This window comes from Amblyomma americanum, chromosome 11, assembly GCF_052857255.1.
Source record: "Amblyomma americanum isolate KBUSLIRL-KWMA chromosome 11, ASM5285725v1, whole genome shotgun sequence".
NCBI classification, from domain to species: domain Eukaryota; kingdom Metazoa; phylum Arthropoda; class Arachnida; order Ixodida; family Ixodidae; genus Amblyomma; species Amblyomma americanum.
The window spans coordinates 10,087,121-10,108,977 of record NC_135507.1 but is presented as its reverse complement, the minus strand read 5'-3'; the positions used below and the strand labels follow the sequence as shown (position 1 = coordinate 10,108,977).

At 51.3% G+C, this 21,857-nt stretch overlaps 1 protein-coding gene and 8 non-coding genes across 12 annotated transcripts in view; 8 read left to right on the top strand and 1 right to left on the bottom strand.

The window, feature by feature from the left end:
* The window catches only part of LOC144110530 (membralin), a 184,479-nt gene that overhangs the window by 107,132 nt on the left and 55,490 nt on the right, over window positions 1–21,857 (bottom strand). For 3 of the 4 annotated variants that reach the window (XM_077643522.1, XM_077643525.1, XM_077643523.1), the window contains exon 2: window positions 14,341–14,408. The exons of the other annotated variant lie outside the window; for it this stretch is intronic. The gene's annotated coding sequence lies outside the window, so the exon portion shown is untranslated. The remainder of the gene's footprint in view (window positions 1–14,340; window positions 14,409–21,857) is intronic. 4 annotated transcript variants of the gene reach the window in all.
* TRNAR-CCU (transfer RNA arginine (anticodon CCU)) lies at window positions 20,208–20,280 on the top strand. The gene has a single exon. It is a non-coding gene; the product is annotated as a tRNA-Arg (tRNA).
* Window positions 20,391–20,463, top strand: TRNAR-CCU (transfer RNA arginine (anticodon CCU)). Its single transcript has one exon. It is a non-coding gene; the product is annotated as a tRNA-Arg (tRNA).
* On the top strand, window positions 20,576–20,648 carry TRNAR-CCU (transfer RNA arginine (anticodon CCU)). Its single transcript has one exon. It is a non-coding gene; the product is annotated as a tRNA-Arg (tRNA).
* TRNAR-CCU (transfer RNA arginine (anticodon CCU)) lies at window positions 20,765–20,837 on the top strand. The gene has a single exon. It is a non-coding gene; the product is annotated as a tRNA-Arg (tRNA).
* TRNAR-CCU (transfer RNA arginine (anticodon CCU)) lies at window positions 21,141–21,213 on the top strand. The gene has a single exon. It is a non-coding gene; the product is annotated as a tRNA-Arg (tRNA).
* Window positions 21,326–21,398, top strand: TRNAR-CCU (transfer RNA arginine (anticodon CCU)). Its single transcript has one exon. It is a non-coding gene; the product is annotated as a tRNA-Arg (tRNA).
* On the top strand, window positions 21,509–21,581 carry TRNAR-CCU (transfer RNA arginine (anticodon CCU)). Its single transcript has one exon. It is a non-coding gene; the product is annotated as a tRNA-Arg (tRNA).
* On the top strand, window positions 21,695–21,767 carry TRNAR-CCU (transfer RNA arginine (anticodon CCU)). Its single transcript has one exon. It is a non-coding gene; the product is annotated as a tRNA-Arg (tRNA).

Below are 21,857 nucleotides of genomic sequence, written 5' to 3'. Positions count from 1 at the left end.
ACCAATGTGATGGCGAATTAGCCTTCTGAAGACACGCTGTTGCCTGGACTGGCGTTCGCGGAAGCAGTGGCAGAAGCAGCGGTGACAATGGAGGCGCCACATGGCCGAGTATGGCATCGGGTCGCCGGACGGAGCGGAGGGTTCCCGCGTTTCGGACAACAGGCGGGGAAGTGCAAGGTCGTTCACACCCCCTGCTGGGAAACGGCTTGACATCCATGACCCACGTGGGCGGTCACGTGGCAGCTGTGTTGATAACAACGAGAGGGTATCTTTTACCCTTTCCATCGACGAGCTGTGAGAGCATCAGCACCGCCACCTGCCCTGGGCGGTACCACCAGAGTCTCCGTATGCTCGTTTGATCGGACATTGTTCTCCTAACTGCATTCCCCAGTCTGGAATCCGGGTGATACGAAGGGTATTTAACGAGTTGCTGGTTTGGTACCAAGAACCCCGTTGGCAGAGAGACTCCCGTTTGCTAAGAAGCTAGCTCCCTTTAACTGAGAGGCGTTCTCAGTTGCTCTTAGTTGCACATTATGTGAATAGTCTGTACAAAGTTTTCCTTGCCTTTTCCTTCGTCACCACGTCTCCGATCCTCCTTGTCCCTTCTCGGCCCAAGCACGCTACCCTGAATCCCAACAACATGCACCCAGAAAGGCCCAACATAAAGACAGACGCAGGGCGACGCATACGTATACGGTATACATAGACAAATTATACAAGAGTTGAGGGGGAGCCAGGCTGCCTTTCAACTCTTGATTACTTTTTGTTGTCAATGATCGCATATTCCTGGTCTCCCTCGACTGTACACAGACAAGGGCAGACGGACAGGGCACACATTGGCAGACCCCGAAAGAGAGGCGTATACAGGTTGCTGCGATATGACAGGGAACAGTTGATCAGTTCCCACAAAAGGACTGGATTCCGTTATTTCGCACACGACAACAAAAACTTGTTAACACACTTTCATTCAGCCGCCGCGATGCCTCAGTGGTTATGGTGCCTGGCTGTTGACCCGGAGGACGTGTGTTCGATCGCCCGGCGCCGCCGCAGTGGCCGAATTTCGCCTTCGTCGAAATTACAGAGGCCCGTGTACTGCGCGATGTCAGTGCACGTTAAATAACCCCAGGTGGTCGAAATTATCCGAAGCCCTCCATTACGGCGTCCCTCATAGCCTGAGTCGCTTTTGGGACGTTAAACCCGGTAAACAAACAAACAAACAAACACTTTCATTCCTCGACATTATTTCAATCCTTGGTCGACAAGAGTCCCAAACAGCGGGGTGCAGACCCCCGAAACTCCACGCTGCGTACTGACGCAGCGCGAACATAACGGAACCGTGTTACGCGATCCAGAAGCGGCCCCGGCAAGCAAGCAGAGACAAGGCGAAAGAGGAACGCGAGACAGGTGAGCGGCGGCCAGGAAACCCGGGCCCGCAAACAAAAAATCTGGGCGACACGTGCGCGCACAAAATGTGCGGAAGAGATGCAATCGCGCGCGCCGGAACAGCCGGGAGAGGAGGGGTCGCCCCAATCAGCGATATGAAAATCGCCAACGCGCGTCGGCCCAGCAACTACTTACCCGCGCTTCCGCACCCCTCTCCCATCCTCGGGAACCCTGAGGAAATAATCTGCAGTGCCGCTGATGCAGCGCACGTGCCAGAGACATCGGCACGGAGCCACCGAAGCGACAGACTAATAAGGAAGCACACCGGGACTGCGCTGCCTGCGCATCCGCTCCCTTCCCGTTCCGCTGATTTGTGTACTCCAATGCACCTTAGTTGGGATGACGCCCCTTTGTTCTCTAGTGCACTCCCTCAAAGAGAGAGTGTAAAGAAAATTAACAATTCTCCTTACCATCACTAAAGCGATTCTTCTCACGCATCGCCGCCGTTTTCCGGGCCCGTTATGTTTAAGTAAGCACGCGATTACGAAACCGCTCAGGCGGCAGCACGAAACTGTGCGACTCCCACAGCGAACTCATGGATGCGGCCAACGTGCTCGCGGTCAGTGATTCTTTATTTATATACATTTCCGAACCCGGCGATGCGCAGCCTTTATTACCCGGGTCAATATTTAAATCTCTGCAAGCTCCGCTAAAATAAAGCTAACATAAATCATATCCTTTGGGAATGCCCTCTTCCCCCCTCTGGAGGGTAGCAAAATAAAGTCACTCGACCAATGGGAGCCATTACTACTCAGCTCTAGTTCAGAGATCCAACTAGAAGCCGTCCGACTGGCCGAAGCCGCCGCCAAGAGTTAAGACCCCTTGGCCGTCGTCTAGGCGGGGAGCCTGAAAAACTCCCCTTTTGTTGGACAAAAAAAGTTTTCCGATCCAAATCCTTCTTTTGTTTTTCGTTTGGAACCGTGAATCCCCGTACGATACTCCCGATTTAACTGCGGGCCAGCGTCGAGACTTCCCTGCATGCGAGACCCACAGAGGACGGAGGCCGCATAAAAGGAAAAGCAAACTGAAAACGGTCGAACTGGAAAGACGCACGACTTTGGATTCGACTCACTCGAGTCCCGGGCCCGCGGCTATAACGAAATCCCCCGCTCCAAAGCACGCACGGAGAGGCGGCGGTACACAACTGCGTCCACGATACACGGCCAGCCGCCGTACAGCAGGGCAATGGCGCAGCACGCGTGCTTCACGCTTTTGTTCGTCGAGGCAGCCACCCAACATGCGACGCGTGCACGATCGACCCACCTTCCGGGTTCAGGCAGCGGGCCCTCACTTTCAGTGCATGACAATAAAGCAGCGTTTGCAGGAACTCGTGCAAGTCTCGAATAGAGGAAGCCATTCGCGCGGCTACTTACGAATGTCGAAGGAGTGTATAAGGGACCAAATCTCGCCTGTGCGCAGTTTCAATCCCATGATACGCACGCGAGACATTGAGAAAGATTATATGAAACATGCGGTTTACCTGCGCCCGGCAAATAACTTAATAAATATACCCTCTCCTGCTGCTTCGGCTTCGGTTTAAGCAATCGAGCATAGTAGACTCTGACGTCAAAGTTGACTTCATGCAAGTTACGTAAGGTACACAAAAGAAGCGGTATATTTTAGTCAATCCTCATACGGTGTCATTCCGGCTCGTAGGAACGGCAGTAATAAATCAAAGCAACAAAGCAGCGATTACAACATAGTGTGTGTGTGCTCGCTTTTCGCGGGCTTCCGGATAAAACGAAGAGATCTAAAACAGCCCAAATCATCACGCCACCGCACTCCGAATCGACACGCTGGCACAACTAAAAGTATAGGCCATAAAACGTGACACTGCTACAGCAAATGAGTGATACAAAAGGGGAAAGGGGGCACGTTAATTCTTCATGTAGAGTAAGCATGAAGCAAAATATAACATTAAAGACGCACCATTTGATGTCCTCTATTCACATTGGTATACAGTTTTCCTAATTTCTCGGCGCACGAAAAAAAGCCAACCCAGGTTCTTCCACTGCCGTCACACGGGAACCTCCGGCCGAAATTGAGCTGGGAAATAAGTCAGCTCTTGCCCGAAAGCGCTGGCGGACGCGCCGTCCTCCACTCGCACGGGCATTGAAAATTTGGTTCTGAGGAAATAAAAGGGCGCAGCAACTGCCAAGCTTCTCGGTGAACACCTCAAACGCTCCGTGAGGGAAGGGATAAAAGAGGGAGTGAAAGATGAAAAGAAGGAAGAGGTGCCGTAGTGGAGGGCTCCGGGATAATTTCGACCACCTGAGGATCTTTAGCGTGGCACTGACATCGCAAGCCTTTTGCGTTTCGCCTCCGTGGGAAAACGCGGTAGGGCTCGAAGCGTGCCCTGCCTCGATCCCGCCGGCGCACGGAACTCCGGCGGAGCGCGTTTTGCATGACCGCGAACCCTTTCCCTATTGCGCGCTCTCTCCAATGGCCGCCAGATGCGGAGGGCGATTAGACGGCACGGACAGATAGCGTCCGCCTCAGGCGAAGAGAGCGAGCGGAACGGCTCCGGAACCTAACGAGGAGGAACGACTGCCCGGCACTGCTTCGGAGCAGCTAGCGCTCGATGCACGGCGTCGATGGCCACCGTCCGGACGAGGCTCGCAGTGCGTGCGTGCGAATACGCACTACAACAGCGAGAGCAAGCGCGGTATATCCTCTTTCTAGGACCCCGGTGTGTAAATCTCGTAACCCCCTTTTTTTCTTCTTTCAAACGTTTTGAATATAATATTTGGGTCCCAAAACGTGATTATCTTCCTCAGCGTTTTGACTTTTGAATGTGCGCTGGGAAGTATTCAATATATAGAGAAAATTGTGAAATTTTCGAAGCACGGAAGAAAATTATAGGAGCCTCGCCGGCGCTCAGTGTGCGCTCATGAGTGCGTTGGTTACACCGTTGCCAGTGCGAATAGGTAAAGGGTGCCTCGATAGAGCTACCCCATGAATAGGTGATTAAAAGTACCATCTGTTCAAGTGCAAACGAATGCGCTTGCTTATTATTATTATTATTATTATTATTATTATTATTATTATTATTATTATTATTATTATTATTCGCTGACAAAACGCGTCACTTCCGGCCGCTACCGACGCACACAGTCAAGGCAGGCGCTGGAGGTGCAACAAAATTATTTAAAAAATGAAAAGGCAATGAGTGTACAAAGCTTGTCCCACCGCGGTCGCTGAGTGCTTAAGGCGCTTGTCTACTGAGCTGGAGTACCCGGGTTCGAACCCGACCGCGGCGGCCGTGCTTCGATGGATGCGAAACGCAAAAGGCGAGACAGTTACTGCATTTCCTTCCTTCAATGCCAATTTTCATTTTTTTTTACAAAGCTTGTACTGGGAAAACCGAAAAAGAAAGCCCTGCTTTCCGGAAAGGCGAAGACAGTTCAAGGAACAACTCCGCTACACAGACACAAGCGTGCCAGCAGGTTATGCGGGGCACCGACCACGCATGCAAAAACGCGACCAGCTTCCCCCTCATCGGCTTCTGACCGCGCGGGTTTCCAAGCAGGACGCCTCCCTCATCCGACTGTGGAGACAGCTGCAGAGGGTGAGCTCCACGGCCCCGCCACAAAGGAGCACGGCGCTAACCGAACAAGGCGGGACGGCGGCCGGACGGCAGAAATCGCGAGGAGAGAAAAGGGGGGGAGGTAAGCGGAATAAGGGGCCACGAAACGATTTCAGCCGCCGACATCGCGCGCGCGCTCTCTTGACTATAGTCCCGCGCTCCTGCCGAAGCGCGCGCGGGTCGCCTCAAAAACGCAAAACCCCTGCGCGCTCTTTTCTGACGAATCTCCGCGGCTTGGACGGGAGGAGAAGCAAAGCCACCGGGCAGGTCTCAAGCGGCGAGGCAGCGTAAGGGGAACAAACGGCCAATGCGACGGCGCTATTGGAGAGAGAAGCCGTCCGGCGGGCACACTCCAAGTGTGTGCACCCCCGATTCACAGCGACGCCAGACGCAACGAACGAAGGTGGGTGAAAGGGAGACGCACGTGAACACTGACAAGGGTTAGGAGGGGAGAGGAATAAGGCGAATAAAAGAGGAAGGAAACTTCAGTTGAAAACAAGAGCCTCGACTGCCTTCCGCCTTGGGTAATCTCGATACAACCTGCACACATCACATGCCACAACACGTCGTCGTATAACACACCAAATACTACGCCACATGTCACACCGCACAGCACACTCCACGCCAGACATCCCCGCCGCGGTGGCTCAGTGGCTAAGGCGCTCGTCTACTGAGCCGGAGTACCCGGGTGCGAGCCCGACTGCGGCGGCTGCGTTTCGATGGAGGCGAAAAGCTACGGCGCCCGTGTGCTGTGCGATGTCAGTGGACGTTGAAGATCCCCAGGTGGTCGAAATTATTCCGGAGCCCTCCACTACGGCACCTCGTTCTTCCTTTCTTCTTACACTCCCTCCTTTATCGCTTCCCTTACGGCGCGGTTCAGGTGTCCAACGATATATGAGACAGATACTGCGCCATTTCCTTTCCCCAAAAACCAATTATTATTATTATCACGCTACACCCCATCATACATCACGCCACGTATGCTACCCCCATATGCCACCCCACACGTACACGAATGCCCTCACATGCCAACGAGCTCGGCGTCGGGACGAAAGAAGCCCACGAGAAACGGAGGAGGAGGAGGTATACTTGGGTAACCTTCGGATAGTTCTTGCGCAAAGTGCCCCGCAGGAAGAAGTCGAACAATGCCAGAGAATTTGTGCTAGCTGAGCGTGCACTGCGCCCGAACTTCGCATTGCAACGGGGCCCGTTAAACATTGGCCCGTCAAAACAAACGGTAAGACTGCATTCAAAGCAAAAGCCCTTCCTCCTGCTACACTCTGGCCAGTACACATTTCTGGACGGCGGATACAGACATAATTGGAAGTCACGGGGAGAGGTGTTTGTCCTGCAACGGGACTCAAGTCAGTCGAAGAGTCGATGATGATGATGACTGCGTGTTGCGGCGTGTTTCTCATCTTTTTCCTGCGTTTATTACTTTTTCTCACACAACAGTTAGGGCCATGAACTCAAAATAAAATGCATACCCCTTATTTTGTTCCCCTTTTCTTGTCACCGCTCTCTATCGGTGCGCCTGACGAATCCCACGAAGAGGCAGCATGCCAACTTTTGCTCGCGGCCAGAAGGCGTTGCGGCGCATTAATCCCTCGGGTTGACTAAGGCCAGCGACACCCCGGCCCCTTTCCCGCGTCTTGCCGCTCGAGTTGTCAACGCCGGAGGAGCATACACCCCACGGCGCTTTCAAACGCGTCGGCAAAGGCAAGCCAACTCAGCGCCGAAAGCGGGCTTTGCCGCTAGGCTTGGCCGCATGCGTCCCAGAGGAAAGAACGACGCAGTTTCCAGCGTCGAGGAGAGGAGGAGGAACAGAGAGAAAAGAAGCAGGGCGGCTTTGTATGCCTGCAGATCGCTCAGTTCGTGGAGCAACAAGTCCACCGATTGTGTATGTTACGATAAGAAAAAAAATTAAGGCATTCAGATTCTCGAAACGTACCGCGCCCAAAGCTTCCAATGTGCGCCTCTTCGAGTTCATTTAACAAAAAACATCGCCTTGGGCAACAGAATCAGACCGAATTTCCGGCGGTCTGAAAGCATACGTCATGCACGCACAATGTGGGAAATGGAAGGCCCCAGTGCTTTACCGGGGGTGGAATTAAGAACAGAGCCCCCTTTCTGCAGCAATATATCTAGCGATGAACTACACTGACTCCTCTTTTTTTCTGTAAATAAGTAAAAAATTGAAGCACTGCGCACATGAGACGCCACCCACCTCCAATTTACCCATTGATCCGCCCTAGGCTGTGCCATAGTTTGTAAATTAACTCAAACAGGAACTTCTTGCAAATAACCACCACCAGTTTCTCTATATCTCTGTGTGGTCGCGCGTTCAGCACTAAATAAGAACGCTGTCTGTAGCTGGGACCATTTTCGGAAATACGACACACCAAGAAGACCGCAGCAAACAACAAAGAAATCCCCTACGTCAGTTCAACGAAGGAATGAGTCTTTTCGGCCAGCGCAGAAGTTCGCTTCACGAATACGAAGTTGGCCGTCTGGAAAGGGCCATAAAGTTTACCGTGCTAAATTTTGCGATATATTTGTTGCCATCATAACGTCTGCCTACAACGCACAACACCCGAGCGAATCCCCACTGTCTTCTTCTTCTTCTTCTTCTCCTCAATGTCACTGTGTTGTCTTTTTCCTTCATCTAGCTTCAGCGTCTTTTCTTGTAGATTGCGGAGCCTAATGACTACAAATGAACGGGAATGAAGGTGAAGTGTAACGATAATGATGCAGCGTTTACGGAACTAATGTAATGAATTATGAATGGCTCCTCTCGAGGGAGGGGAGGGGCAGAGGAGAGGCGAGATTAATATGAAGAGAATACGATAATGCGCACTAAGAGATATGATATAACAGATGCAAGGAGCAGATAAGGCGAGCATATATAATAGATGGAGACAGAGATAGCGAACGATGGCCCACGTCGAAGGAGTAGAGACAAAAAGCGCACGTGAATGCGCTTACTCGTCCACGGCGAATAGAATCAATTGGAAATTACCTCGCGTGACGTCTGCTTCTGAACGTTTCCTACCGCCCAGGGAAATGTCGCGGTGGACACCCGGAATGTCCAACTTGAAGGATCGAAGACAATCTCCACTGCATGCCCAGGAAAGGCAGCTTGGGACCAATACAGCACTATATCGCAAAGCGACGAAGGAACAGCATCCTTTCCCAGCACAGACGCATCACGGCAATACCTCCGCAGCGCAAGATGACGGTGGACGCTTCTCTGGACTTCGTCCTGGGAGCGAGGCTACAACGCTTTGCTCAGCAACGTTACCCTCGACCACCGAGGGTGCAGAGACACGGGGACCAATCTCCACACAGCACTCCGTTATCCCTGGAATGATTTTTTTAACCAAATCGAGGCCCCCACTCTGAGACACGCGGCGCACATATGACTGCGCGAGCAGTGAAGCCCCCCAACCTCAACACTGACACACGGTATCCCAGTCAGCAATGCATTTGGCCGTGTCAACGAACTGAAACTCGATGTCCCAGCATTCTGTCCCACCCAGGACACAGGGGCACACGACGCAAAGCGACTCAGGCACACAGGAAACAGAGAAGAGGCAGGGTCAGGAACACGTGCACAGAGGACACAGGGACGCGGGCACAAGGAACAGAGACATAGGCAGAGGAGCACAGACACAGGGACACAGCTACTCAGGACGCAGAGGACGGAACAAGCATGCGCCGCAAAGCGACACATCCACAAAGAACGGCGACACACGCGCGCATGCACACAGGAAACAGGGACAGAGGCACAGTTAGAAGGCCATAGGCGCGGGACACAGGACGTAGTCACAGAGGCACAGAAACACACTGCAAAGAGAGACACGCGCACAGGAAACAGGAACACAGGCATGCGCCACAAAGCAGCGTATGCACCCATGGAACAGGGGCACAAGGCGGCCGCAGCAGGACAGCGCCAGCCAGGACAGTCGGTTGACAGGCGAAGAAGGCGAGATCCGGCGGGCAGGAGCGATAGCAATCGCGCGGCCCAGAGAATCGGAAAAGGGGATAAGAGAGATGAGAGGAGGGCGTCCCTCATTTGCAGCGCGAACGATCATCAGGGGCGGCCCCGGACGGAAGGGGGAGAGCGCTGTCCCTATTGGCATGGCGCCACTCTCTTTTCATCTTTTCCCTTCAACTGTTCTTTCGCGCCGCCCTTCCACCGGCCGGTCCGCAAGCCAGAAGTTGCGTGCAGCGGGCCCCAACCGTGCTCGGCGCCGCACAATCCAACAACCGAGGAACCAATCTACAGAGCGGCAGACTGGGTAAGAACAGGGGAACAACGACCCCACCGATGAAATTGTTCCGAACTGAGGGCGACGTTTTAGACTGAGAGGTGGCTTTCTTCGTCGTCGTTAAAAAGGTTGACTGCACGTTAAGCTTGGGTGACTGCACCTGCTGGAATTAATCATAAATAATCAGGAAGGCAGGAACGAAATTGCTCGCATCACAACCACATATTATAGGCCATAAAAAAAATCTCATGCGCCGCGAAACAAGACCGCGATTTCATAATGTGGGTCGGTGACCAGCTCCGCTGCCATTCCCACAGTACGGACGACACAGAGAAAGGACATCTTGCTATTAGCAACCTTCGCCTCCAGACAAGGAAACAACCAAAAAAAGAAAGAGCTTTCCGATATTCAGAAGTGGTTTGACCCCAGTGTCGCCCGTGGGTACCCACCAGTTAAACTTCCCTGCTCTCCTTCGGATGGGGACGGCTTTTAGCAGTACGAAGAGCACTTCAGGTCTTCGTCCGGCGACACGTTACCGGTTGGGGCAGCAATTCCAACTTCTTAAAGCAAAACTTATTTATTAAAGACGTGATTGAAATACAAGGTGGTGATGACAAGGCAGTTTAAAGAAAAGGCTGATAAAGAAAGGCTATTTAAAAAAGGCTGTTAAAAACGGCCGAGCTTGAGACTCGGCGCGCTCGTCTCAAGTCGTCGTTTCCCGCGGGTTTTAACCCCTTCGATAATTGGGCGGAGCTTGAGTAATCTAGCTTTCGCCCAATTTGGACCAATAGCAAAGCAAATGCATCGTACGTACTAGTGGGCGGAGCCCAGGGCTCGCCGGTCCGAGCCCAGTGGAATGCACAGCTCTCACCCTAAGCGGGCGTCACGCCTCGACGTACATTCCTCGATTCCCCCCCCCCCCCCCCTTCCCCGGGCATGATCGCTCCTGGTAACAGGTGCGGGGGGGGCTTCCACTTAACACCAACCATGAGCTTTCCCTCGATGCTCGGTTTCGGCTCCCCCCTCCAATCAATAACGCTTTTTCTTTTTTTTTTCGAATCGACTAGGCTTCGGCTTTTACTGGGATAAAACGTCCTTACGAAATGGCTGGGGAAAGTTAGTAACGGTGCGGCCCGAGACCCATTTTCGCAAGCATCTCATTCCGGCGAAGTCGAGTTCTACGAAAGGGGAATTTGTGTACACCCATTGCAAAAGAGGCGCTCACCCGGCATCGGCAAAGGGATCATATGCCACCACCTCCCACCCACCTTGCTGTGATGGCATAGTGGTTTCAGCATGTGCATGAAGCAGGCGGCGCAGCTGTGCGACTGCTTTCGCGCTCTTCGCGCATGTTCCTTTGCTGCTCTGTACGGACGCAGAGCAGAAAAAACTACCATTATTTTTGTCCTGCACCCAGCATGCCCTTCACACCACAGCAGGCAGCCCACATCATCACCTACACTCTGAACAGAAATACGCCTATTTGGGAGTAAGCCGTCCTCTGGCGCATCCGCTTTAATCAAAGGCAGTGCGTGAGAGGACAGTTTACTCCCTCTTCACTCCTTTCTGTTTAGGGTGTACCATCGCAAAATGAAAACAAAATAGAAAATAAATAAGGCCTTGCTCCACACCTCACCCCCAATCGGACAGCTCACCTGCACCGCGACCTGTCCCGTCATCGAGGCATGTTCGCCTAGAAACCCCGAACGACATGATTCGCGCGTACCAGCAGCGGGCGGGGGTCGTTACGCAAACACCTGCCAGAGAACAAACAGAATGGAATAACGAAACCGGGCCGGCGAAACCAGCCGGCCGGTAATTCCTCACGTGCGCCCTCGCGTCCGAGAAAGTGCGACAACTAGCGCACAAACCGCCAGGATACACAGCCACAGAGCGATCCGCAGCCGGCCCTTGCACCGCTGCACATAAAACGGCCCCGGGCGAATTAGAGAGAGGGGGGTGCAGGCGCAACAAGCAAAAGCGCGCCGCCGGCAGTCCCCGTACCCTGTTTCTCCTCTCCCGTCCCGGCGGCCTAGAAGACGAAGACGGTCTTCCCCCTCGCAGGCCGACCTTTCTCGCCGCGGCCGACGGCAAACTTGACGCTGCATCGGAACACACACACGCACTGGCCTGCGGCGGCGGCGGCGTCTGCGGCACTTCCGGGTCTGGAGAGGATGTGGAAGCAGGCCGGTTGCGGCGAAGGAAGCGGAGGAGGAGGAAGCGGTTACATAACCGTTACGTGAGGCACATACACTTGACCCTCCTGCCGCTCCGCTGCCGGTGGCGTTCGGAGGACGGGGAAGAGGGAAAAGCTCCGCCGCCGGTGGCGGCCCATAAAGAGAGAGGAGGAGGGAAGCTATTGCGACGGTGGTTTTCGGGACCGCCAGTTAGGAACCGGAGAGGAGAATACCTATTTTATTTCTCTCTCCAGAGAAAAGGTCGTTTTTGTTTTAAAGCGAAAGCTTTACTAGGCTATGTCAGCGGGGACCGTGTACGCAAAATGTGTCGGCTAGGCAGCAGTTGTGGGTAACACAAAAGAGGTAGCGTCAAACGAGTGGTAATCGAAAGAGGATAATGTGAGGATGCTGCCCGAAAAAAAATTTTGAAATCGGATGAATAGTTAGAGCCAAACAAGTCCAAAAAGTGGGCGAGGAGAGAGCAAAAGTGCCGCGAAATTTGAAAACGCCGGAAGTAGGCGGTGCTACAGCGTAGCGCCAAATCTGAAAAAATCGGAATTGTGGACGGAGCCAAAGCGTGGCGCCAAGGGAGCCAAAGCGTGGCGCCAAGTTTGAAAACTCGAAATGGGCAATCACGTGACCAGTGGTAAGTGATCGATATGTAACCAGGAGGTAGAAAAAAAAGAATGATAAATTAGAGGCAACTAGGCAATTAATGAGAAGCAAATGGTAATGGACGGGTAAATAGACTGGAGGGGTATATAGTGAGTGGGCGGGAACGAAGCGTGGCGGAAAATATGAAAACACGAAATGGTTGCCGGGGTGAAACGAGGGTATAAACACAGTTAATCGATAAGCAATCAATCAAGTGAACGAGGAGACAATCATGGCGCCAAATTTGAAAGGCGACCAGTGTCGAGGAGTCAACGTTTTCGCATTCTTCCAATACGGGTAGCCGCAGTGATCTTTTTTTTTTTTGCGAATGCAGGCGCTCAGGTATGTGAGCAAGGGCGGGGAGCTTTTTCTTCCTCTGTCCTCTACCATAAACTGGAACGCGAAAAAATAACTAAAAGAAAAGCGTACACGGAGCTAGAACTCCGGACCGAAACGAAAGTCGAACGGGCGTGAGCGACCGAACGCATCGAATGAGACCGTGCGAAAAAAGCGACCCCCCCCCACCCCCCACCCACCCAAGACTGCATTATACTATGCTGGCAGGCTGTACGGCAGGCAGGCATTCGAAGAATGAAACCAGCTGTGTGCAAAGAATGCAATCCGACGGCAAACCTGACAGAGGGCGACATGTACACGAGTCCCGGTTTTCGATAGCTCCCCATTGGATCAGAGACGTGCATCACGCCGAAAATGTGGCACACGGCGCGGGCTTCGCAGCTACAGCGCATGCGCACAGATCCACCACAGAGATTGCTGCGAGTGCCAAGGAGAGGGGGGGAACGCCGCAACGCCGGGATTACATCTCCGGCGCGTTGCGATCCTACGACCGAAGTTACGTATGCAGCTCAGAGCTCCAACGATTTGCGGGTACGTTGTTCTCAACTCTTTCTTACGCAGCAGCGAGATGAGCGGATCGAGGCTTCGGTTTGTTTGGTTAACCCTGCCGCGGTGCTTCCGGCGTTCAGACCGGCGAGCCCAAGGTCGCGGTGACCGCGTTTCGACGGAGGTGAAATGCACTGTAGTCGAATACAGCCCAAGTGCGAAGCGGCAAATGCCTTTCAAAGGAGGCGGCGTCACGCTACAGCAGGTGCAAGGGGGTTATCTATGACGTCGTGACAACCGATGGACGCCATTGGCCGGAGGGCCTCCTTTGAGGGGCATCCACCACTTGAGTTGTACCCGACTATTGGCTCCCTTCACTAGAGAGTCTGTCATAGTCATAAACCCGACTGTGCTGCCGCGACAAGTGAAACGCCAACAGCCATGGACAATCTTCTTCGGTTGGCGAGAATGTCTGCCGCCTATATAGACCACCTCGATCATCAACCAGCGGTTGAAGCGGGGGAAAACTGCCCCGTGTAAATACAGCTCCCACTGAAATCTATCGGACGAAGTCAGCGCACAACACCCGACGTCCAAAACAAAGGAAATATTCGCGCCAGGTACAGAGATCTAGTTCGAAGTGTCCCTTCTGGTCAGGGGACTCCTTCGAGCAGCCCCTTTGATATACTATACAGTTTGAGGTGAACCAGAGACGAGAAAGACCATGCGTAGTGATCAAACCCAGCGGCACTGCTTAAGTTTCAAACCTTCGAAGAAGAGTAACTGGCAAGCAAGTAGTACACCTTTCCACAAGTTCCATCACAGAAGAATTCCGAGAAAGAATGCCGCAGCTGGTAAAGAGAAAAAACACCGACTAAACGGGGGAAAAAAGCCGACCCTTCCCCCACATTCTTGCAGACCTCGATATAATAAAACAGCTTAAAACGAAGCTACGCTGTTTCACATGCATGCGATGTCTGCAGCCGCGGCGCAAAAACACATTTTCAAGCCGTCGTGGCGGCTCCAGCGGCAAAGGCGACGAGGATCCGACAAGGTGGAAATTTCTTGCCGCGGCGCGCTGCTCAATAACTCAATTCTCTCAGCCGCCTGCATGCGAACCAGGCTTTAGTCTTTCTTTCCTCGGTTCTTCGGCACGTAATCGCACCACAAAATTCCAACCCCACCCGATGTCAACCACAAAATCCTACAGGCACGAAACGAAAGCGTGGGAAAGAACGCCGACTGCTGCGCGAAAGCTTGAGGAGCGCGAATGCTAAACATTCGGTTCCCACCGACGCACACGTATGCGGAGATGTCGGGCGTGCAACGCGGGCACAGGATGCAAACCAAACAGGCCGACGCTTACTTGGTTGCTGGCGCCGGAGTCGATGCTACTCCGTCCTTGTCACCGGCCGGTGGTCAGGCGCGCCACACCTGCAGGTAGAGAGAAGTAAAGGATGTGAAGGAGAGCGACTTCCAATTTGTCGCCACATGCAACCCTTAGTGAAAAGTTGAGACAACAGAGTTTCACCGCGATCCGCGAATCCCGATGTTCCCCTAGCTTCGCCGTTAAGGGCGTTTTTTTTTTTACACAGACTACGCCATTTTGTTTGTACAGACTGAATTTTGCGACGTCCAATTATTAACCATAAAAAGCGCAATTCCACCTGTCTGACTCACGAGATCGTCGGATGCAGCTCTAGGGCAGAGAAGCCATATTCTAGCTAAAGGTTTGGAGACGCCACTTTTTCGGAATGTGTTTTTGCCCTGCAACACATTAGTAAACATGGATCACCACGTGAAATTCGTCAACGCCCAATAAATTGATTGCATTTGGCCTTTCTGTAGTTCCAACTGTGAAACGATGGCTGTGACGTCACAAGGGAGTATAAGATAACGTGATGCATACAAAACTGGAATATAACTGCTGTAGTTTTAACTGATTCAAACTCTTACGCCAAACTGCTCCAGGAGCGAGAATGGCAGCACGTAAACAAAGAGCTACCAGATCTTCTTTCGTTTGCAGTTTCTGAATTCTCATTGCAGTTTTTGTATGTGTCAAGTGATCTGGTGCTCACTTGTGACGTTACAGAGGTCTTTCGGCTCCTGAACCTGAAAACGAAACTGCACGAAAAACAAAATTCAATTATAAGTTAGGCACTAAGCGCAGGCGAATTTCACGTAGTGATTCAAGTTCACTAATGTCTTAAGTATCATTCGACAACAAAAATACACGACAAAAAATGTTTGTTTCTCTACCCTTTTAAATACTTAGCAGCTTCGCGTCTATACCACAGACATACACAATCAATGGAAAACAAAACGGCGTCTCCCGACCAAACAATGGATGTTAACACCTCTAAGGGCTAATGTCACTTCACCGTTCGATAGGCATCGAGATCAGAAGCGGAGCCCACAAAGAAGGCGCTGGTCATTTTGTCCTGTTTTCTGTCCTGAAAAGCCAGGTAGCTGTCGTGCAGTGGGTGGACACCCTAACTGAGAAGTTTCGAGAGGGATCACGGGCAGCGGAAAAGGGTTACGACACCATTTTCATTATAAGAGCATTTTGCTGTTCCTTGTTTCATAAACAACTTTCCTGCGTTTAGTGCTCGATCGGAAAACATTTTTCACGTATCCCATCCCTCGTGTGATGCCTCGCTTCTCTGAGTCTCTATTCGTGACGTTTTCCTGAAGGTGCGACGCCAAGTAGGAGACGCGAGAGACTGCAAAAGATGGCCCCACCTCCTTCATGTCACGCCACCACTCGGGAAAAAAGGCAGACAAGCGTGGCAACAAACTGGCACGCGCCCGGCCGTCAGTCAGACCGGGCCCGGCCGGACTTCCCGCCGCGTCTGTTCCGAAAAACAAAGGCCGAAAGGCCCCGTCCGTCCGTGCGGGACAGCGAAATTTGCACACAAATCACTACAGCCCATGCACACGCAAGCCCGACTGCAACTCCAAAAAGCTGCGCCGCATACTGAAGCGTATAAAGCAGACAAAAAAAACGCATTCAGCGTACACACAGTGCGCATGTTACTAAAGCAGCCAACAGACTTCGAAACGAAGAAAGTACAAGGGAGATTTTTTTTTTTCACGAACTGCCGAAGGAAATTGAATTCGAAATGTTTTTGCTTTGAGTTTTAAGAAAAGAACGTAGCAGAAAATCAAGCTAACACGTCGCTGTCGGTACCGGGTCAAGGAAGACAATCCATTCCATCCTGCATGCGGCAACGCCAGCACATCATGATGGCGTCTACAAGCCATCTTGATGGATGCCCATGGACACTCATAGCGCTTAATGTTCAGGATGCGTCATGGCACAACAGATATCTTCCCACTCCGCGCCTCTTCGCGATGCCAATTAGGCCCGCCGATGCTGCCTCAACATGCACCGGAAGCATCTTTGGCGTGAGATCAAACCTCGACCAATTTCGATAACAAAAAACAACAAAGAAAGCAAATACGTGTTAGCACTTTCGCAAAAACACTATTTCGTGAAATTGCGTCCCGTGCATACCTCAAAACAAAGCACCGGGAAATCACGAAAGCTTCCCGCGTTTCTGATCTACGTAACGACGGTGCTTGAGGCAAACGCAGGATGCACGCATGCATACTCTCGCCCACTTCGACTGTATGTATGCATGCATGTCGGGTGTGGCCTACTAACCTCTCCATACTGCCCACGGAACTGAAGATGCCTCGTGTCATCAAATACAGTTCACCCACAGCTGCCTGTCAGCGCAATTTTAAATGCACTAAAAACACAGAATGCGACTCAGCGTATGCCTCACAGTCCAGCCTACATACTATATTGCACGTGTACCTAATTTTGTCGCGACTCATGCGCCACTAATGACGTCGGCAGTATACAGCTGAACACGACAGCAACGAAAACCTTCCGTATGATTCCAAGGGTATGAGCTCGAATCGCGCTCGTCGACGTCTATGAGTAGCTTTTCTTGCTTTGTATATAACAGCGGCTCATCATAATATAACTGAGCCTCATCACTGCACGCTAAAATATCGACACAAAACTGGAGAAAACATTGCCTGCGGAAAGGACACGCTGTCTTCCTGTTCGTATACTGGACCAGATTGCCGCCATGATGTGTACAGTTGAAGGGGGAAACCAGAGGACAGGAAAGTAATGCAATTAACCCGGGACTTCAAAAGGATAACCCGAGTCTGTCGAAGCGCAGCTGGGTCTGACAGGTGGGTCCATCGAGGCGCACAAATCTTCGCGCATCACAGCGAAAACAATGGATAGGAAACGGTAGGGCGGTACATAAAACCAAGGGAGTAAAGTAAGCCACGCACACGGACGCAAGCAACAGCGAGCGCTTTGAGCATACAGCAGTGCTGCGCCCTATTTGCATAATGACACCACTAATCGCCGCGGCCGTCAAGACAATGAGGAGAGAGCGGCTACCGTTGTGCGTGCAGTTGATTGCGCCTGAGTGCCTCATATAAGCGGCCCTATCGGCTGACGAGTTAAGTATCCGCTGACAGCCGCCGAGTAGTGCACACAATGACAGAGTCGAAAGACAAAGCAAGAAAAGACAAAGAAAAGCAGATGAGGTAAACAGAAAAAGGCCGACAGTGCACTTCGTAAACGTGAAATATTGACTCGCTTGAATGTATTACAGTGGGCATCGTTTGGGGCGTCCGTTTTCGGCAAAAAACAAAAACAGAACAATGCACGAGAGATCATCCAGGCCCGGTATTATATTATGCAGCTCGGACGTGTATAAAGAAGCTGGTAATTCTGCAAGATCGAAACTATACGAGACCGTTTCGATAGAACCGGCGCCTGGAATCTTACTGCTGTCCTGATAAAGAAAAAAAAACAAATAAACGAAATACAATGCAAACGCCACGGTTCGCTTCTTTCGCCTCTTGCGTGAATCCCTGCCCTATTCGACGCTTACGATCCGCTGGACAGTTATTATACAACCTTAGTCGAAAACAGAAACCTTTAGCATAGCGTATTCAGACCGCCGCTAACACTTGCAACGTACCGCATGCCGCCATGCGCAGACCACCTTGAGGCGACAGGTGCCGGCACCTGGCACCATCTGCGCGTGTGCGCTGGCGGTTGGCGGCCGGAGTAGCGGTTGGCGGTACACGCTGCTAAAAGCCTCAACAGAGAGTTAGAGAGCATCGTTACCGTGTTTACGTTACCGTTTACCGGGCCCGGCTATTGACATTTGCGCATGCGCCGCCACTTACCGGCCCGCTAGCACTTTACAAAATCCCTTTCAGCGTTGCGGAGAGTTAGCGTTCGCTCGTAAACAAACAAGCCGGCGCACTGCACTGCCGCTTCGGATCAAATGCAGCAGCGCCGCCGCGCTCTTCAGCGCCATTTCTCGCCATAAATGAAGGCATTCGCTTTTCATTTGCACGCTCTCACTCATACGTCGAGGTTTGAGTAACACCTAGGCCATGGTTTTGAGATAATTTGCCGATTTTTGAGCAGCTAAGCCTAACTATACGTATATCGCGTACATAGCTACACATAGCCAAATAGTAACTACACTGCAGCTCTTCAGTTCTGTGCTAGATTTAACATTTTCCTACATTTTCATAGTTTTCGCTTGAAAAAAACTGGTAATACCCTTACTATATTCAATAGTAATTGCAGAAAATAAGAAGTTTCTCCAGCCTAGAGTTGACGCGCTTTGACCTACTGTCACTAGACGGCGCCACTGTGTTTGCATCCAAACATCTAAAGAAGCGACGATGCGGCAGGTGTGGTGGTAGTGGTGGTAGTGGTTTTTTTTAATTAAAGTAATAGTAAAAAGGAAGGAAAAGATTTTTTGATAGCCCCGGCATCTGCCATCGATACTGAAGCACCTGAGCTGGGGCAGCGGAAATAAAGGATAGCAGGCAGAGTGGAGAAATTCAATGGAAGAGGTGAGGGAACAGGAAGAGAGGGTAGGGGGAGAAGTAATATACACAAACTATTTACACAATAAGAAATCTGTCCAGGTTGTGCGCGTGATTAGTTCATTTTAGAGGAATTAAAATACACGCGCACAGCACTGTGTTGGCTACAACTGGAGTGGGGCGTCTAGTTATTAATCGTTCAAGGTAGCTAGAACTCGAGGAGAAGCTGCGATTCTTTTACACCGTTCGCAACGCAACGTGCGCTGAGTGCGCAAACTTACTGAGCTCTACGTAGTGAAATTGTCTACTGGCCAGGGTAGGTGAAGGTGCCTATAGCTTCACGGGCGCACTTGAAATGAAAAGCCGCTAAGTCGGCTGTTAGCTGAAGTGTAGTGGGCACGTCTTTATATGCAGAGAAACGGATTATTAAAGTGCACGTAGCATCGCACTTCAAAGAAATGCTTGCAATGCGTCCCTATTTTTGTTTTCAATAAAAGCCGGGGCATCTGCCATCATCATCACTCGTTTAACCTTACGGAAACTTGTTACGAGCGACGGTACGCTAAAACGTCTTCAGGCATGCGCAGCGCTATAACCGGAAAGTACGGCGTCCGGTAACAAGGTAAACGGTAAAGTAAACACGTTAACGATATGCTATAACTCTCTAATATGCGGGCTACCGGAATACCGGCATCGCAATTCCGGGTTGCAAGTCTCCGCTTCGCTAAACCTTACTAATGGCATATCCTTCATTTACCAACACTGCAGCATTTTCCAAATACCATGGTTGTACATATCCGACCGTCGGCCAGCAAACGTTTGCACAACGTTAGTGGAAGCTCAACACGCTGACGAGCAAAAGGAAGCCAGTAATAATTTAAAAAACGGGGGGGGGGGGGGGGGGGTATGCACCTCATGAGCTTGTGGACTATAATGTGCCATATGGAACCGCAGCGAAGTCCAGCAAAGTAAAGCAAACCACCTACGGTCATCGACAAAAGTTTGCGAAATGCGGACCCCTTCCCCCCCGCCCCCCCCCCCAAAAAAAATTCTCTCTGCATTGTTTTGCTATAGACAGTGAGCTGAAATTTGGACAAGTGGATCGAGCACCCATCATCCTCCCATGATTTTAAGCTTGCTGCGACTAGTGTAAACTTGATTAACTTGCTTCCGCTGACAGCACGAAAACATTTTATTTCTCGCGAGTTCGCGTACCGCAAACTTTTGCTCACGACTGTACAAAGCGAATCGAAATCGGAAATGTAGCAGATAACCTTGGAACCTTGAATGTCTACGAGACTGAATTCGCATTCTCGGTCAACGATTTCTGCGCCTGCGCACAGCATCGCCCTCGTGGCCTAATGGATAAGGCATCGGTCTCCTAAACCGGGGATTGCGGGTTCGAATCCCGCCGAGGGTACGGAATTTTTTTGTAAAAAAGCGAATCGAAATCGGAAATCTAGCAGATAACCTTGAATGTCTGCGAGACTGAATTCGCATTCTCGGTCAACGAATTCTGCGCACAGCTTTTCTCTCGTGGCCTAACGGATAAGGCATCGGTCTCCTAAACCGGGGATTGCGGGTTCGAATCCCGCCGAGGGTACGGAATTTTTTTTTTGTAAAAAGCGAATCGAAATCGGAAATCTAGCAGATAACCTTGAATGTCTACGAGACTGAATTCGCATTCTCGGTCAACGATTTCTGCGCACAGCATCGCCCTCGTGGCCTAACGGATAAGGCATCGGTCTCCTAAACCGGAGATTGCGGGTTCGAATCCCGCCGAGGGTACGGAGTTTTTTTTTTTTTGTAAAAAAGCGAATCGAAATCGGAAATCTAGCAGATAACCTTGAATGTCTACGAGACTGAATTCGCATTCTCGGTCAACGATTTCTGCGCACAGCATCGCCCTCGTGGCCTAACGGATAAGGCATCGGTCTCCTAAACCGGGGATTGCGGGTTCGAATCCCGCCGAGGGTACGGAGTTTTTTTTTTTTGTAAAAAAGCGAATCGAAATCGGAAATCTAGCAGATAACCTTGAATGTCTACGAGACTGAATTCGCATTCTCGGTCAACGATTTCTGCGCACAGCATCGCCCTCGTGGCCTAACGGATAAGGCTCGGTCTCCTAAACCGGGGATTGCGGGTTCGAATCCCGCCGAGGGTACGGAGTTTTTTTTTTTTGTAAAAAAAGCCAATCGAAATCGGAAATCTAGCAGATAACCTAGAATGTCTACGAGACTGAATTCGCATTCTCGGTCAACGATTTCTGCGCACAGCATCGCCCTCGTGGCCTAACGGATAAGGCATCGGTCTCCTAAACCGGGGATTGCGGGTTCGAATCCCGCCGAGGGTACGGAATTTTTTTTTGTAAAAAAGCGAATCGAAATCGGAAATCTAGCAGATAACCTTGAATGTCTACGAGACTGAATTCGCATTCTCGGTCAACGATTTCTGCGCACAGCATCGCCCTCGTGGCCTAATGGATAAGGCATCGGTCTCCTAAACCGGGGATTGCGGGTTCGAATCCCGCCGAGGGTACGGAATTTTTTTGTAAAAAAGCGAATCGAAATCGGAAATCTAGCAGATAACCTTGAATGTCTGCGAGACTGAATTCGCATTCTCGGTCAACGAATTCTGCGCACAGCTTTTCTCTCGTGGCCTAACGGATAAGGCATCGGTCTCCTAAACCGGGGATTGCGGGTTCGAATCCCGCCGAGGGTACGGAATTTTTTTTTTTGTAAAAAGCGAATCGAAATCGGAAATCTAGCAGATAACCTTGAATGTCTACGAGACTGAATTCGCATTCTCGGTCAACGATTTCTGCGCACAGCATCGCCCTCGTGGCCTAACGGATAAGGCATCGGTCTCCTAAACCGGGGATTGCGGGTTCGAATCCCGCCGAGGGTACGGAATTTTTTTTTTGTAAAAAGCGAATCGAAATCGGAAATCTAGCAGATAACCTTGAATGTCTACGAGACTGAATTCGCATTCTCGGTC